This window comes from Capsaspora owczarzaki (assembly GCF_000151315.2).
Source record: "Capsaspora owczarzaki ATCC 30864 unplaced genomic scaffold supercont2.2, whole genome shotgun sequence".
NCBI lineage: Eukaryota > Filasterea > Ministeriida > Capsasporidae > Capsaspora > Capsaspora owczarzaki.
The window spans coordinates 1,550,859-1,553,319 of NW_011887293.1; positions in this window are offsets into that span (position 1 = coordinate 1,550,859).

Below are 2,461 nucleotides of genomic sequence, written 5' to 3' on the forward strand. Positions count from 1 at the left end.
TCTCCCCGCATGCCTTCACTGGTGTGCGTTATGACGACATTCAACTGTCTCATATCCTACGTTCTTTTTTCTTTGTTATTCTTAATAAAGCTTTAGACGGTAAAAAAAAAAAAAAAAACGTGTTCACCGTCCCCGAGGAGCAAGAGCTCGTCGAGTTTGTCAAGCGGTGCTGCTTAGGAGCTGTCTCTCTGAGCAAAACGGAATTCACTCGATATGTGCTTGCAGCCTCGAAGGTGCCGAGGCCGGACGGCGTGGAAAGACGTCAATTTGAGCACGACAAAGTTTCCGACAAGTGGGTCAATGATTTTGTCGCCCGTCACAGCTCACAGATTGGCTGGCGCAGTAGCAGCGTGTTGGAAACACTTCGAGTGGCTGCTTTGAGTGAAAAGAAGCTCGGCAGTTTGTTCGCGCTACTGGCGGAGTACAGCAATCTTTACCCGACTCTTTTCGCTACGCCGGCCAATATTTTCAACATGGACGAGTCGGATTGCTCTGTGGGTCGTAAAAAGAAGCGTGCCCTGGCTGCTGTTGGTGTCAAGCGTGTCAGTCGGCGATCTGGCCGAACCATTACGATGGGACCGCATGTTACTGGTCTGTTTACTGTTTGTGCTGATGGCACCGCTCCTGTTGCGCCCCACTTCATTGTCGCGCATCCACGGCCCACTCTACCTCACAGGTGCACCGAGGGCCTGGACGAGGAGTTGATTCACCAGTCCGAGTCCGGCTTCATCAACGAGGAAATCTTCGACAGTGGTTTCGAGATTTCGTCGAGGTCGTCAAGGAGCGAGCTACCACCACCCCCGTTCTATTGGTGATGGATGGCAGCTCGTGTCACAAGTTCACTGTCGGGTTGATTGACCTCGCGGTGAGCAACAACATCCTGGTTGCGATCCTTCCATCGCACACGTCGACTCACTTGCAGCCGCTCGACGTCACCGTCTTTGCCTGGTACAAGAACTTGCTCGAGACTCACGTGCAGTCGATTTTGGATGAAGACTCGCCACTCATCGACGTGAACATCAAGCTTCACGGGGCCATTCGGGCGTGGAACGAAATTGACGACCGATCCAACTTGATCCGATCTGGGTTTCGCCAAACTGGTATCTATCCGCTGGACACGGAAAAGCACAAGACCCTAGCGTTGCCTTCCGTCGCTGACGTTGCCGTGTCTACGACCCCCCTCGCTGCACATTCCCGAGCCACCCCCCGACCCCGGATGCTCGGTATTCGGCGTTGTACCGTGTCCGTCAGATTGCCGATGCCGCCCTGGTAACCATTGGTTGCACTCCGAGAGCTCTACAGCAAAAGAGGGTGCACGATGCAGCGGTAGCTGATTTGCGTCGAAATCTCGAGGTCGAACTTTCGGTGCAAGAAGTCCTTCGGGCCCCACCCAGGCCCCTGCGGTCCAGGAGCATTGGCAACAGCTCCATGCGCGTTTCTATGAACTCGACCGCTCGATCCCCGCTTACGCCGGAGAATAGGGATGCCCAGCTTAAGCGGCAGGAGTTGCAAGAGAAGAGGAAGCAGCTCGAACCTCTGAAAGAAGAGTACAATCGGCAACGGCCCATCTTCCTCCGCACGCTAAAAGACCTTGACTCACGCATCTTGACACTTGCGGAGACAATTCTTGCTCTGGAGACTCAGCTGGCTGCTCTGGAGAAGAGGTCGAGCAGGACATCGAATCGGCAACTGCCGCGGAGACCCGAAACAAGCTAGCTGCTGCTCGCCTGCAGCATACCAAGGCTCGTACGTGACCGCGCGACATTTTTCAAGAACCGTCTCAAGCGACCCACTCTTCTAAGTCTTGAGCCAGCGGCGACCGCTTCCACACCTCTCGTTCCTCGGCGCGTCAGCAGGCCTAGGCCCATTCTCGCTTCGCAATCGATGGCGAACGACACTGTCGACTTGGATCAATCAGCCAGCGAGGAGGAAAGCGAGTCTGACGACGATGACGACGAGAATCAAGCGTCGTCCGAAATGGCTTCCGCTGCCATCGGCCACAACGACAACCAGGAGGACCCCAGCGATGTCCAGCGTCAACCTCAAGCCGCCCGCAAGCGTCGCCAGGAAGATGACGATGAAAACGTCGCGCCCGTCTTCACCACGGTCACATCAGACTCGAGCGATGTTGTTCAAGTCGATTATCAGCTGAGCTCCACCGAACTCCAAGAAATCCGACGCTATCGCATGCCAACGCGTAGTACTACGAAGCAAGATGGACATAATGTCAAATTGGCGCGTGTAGACCTCCAACCTGCGTCGTCAAGGGCCGGCGCTCAGCGACCTGACAAACCTTTCTCGAAGCAACACGCTACCACTGTAATTTTCCGTGTTTTGTGTTCAATTCTATGTGCATCCCATGTCATTCAATGTAGGTTATGTGTTTTTTTCCGGTCAAAAAGGGTGAAATCATGTCTAGGCAGGGGAAAGATTGGACCAATGCCCCGTCCGGCGCGGGGGG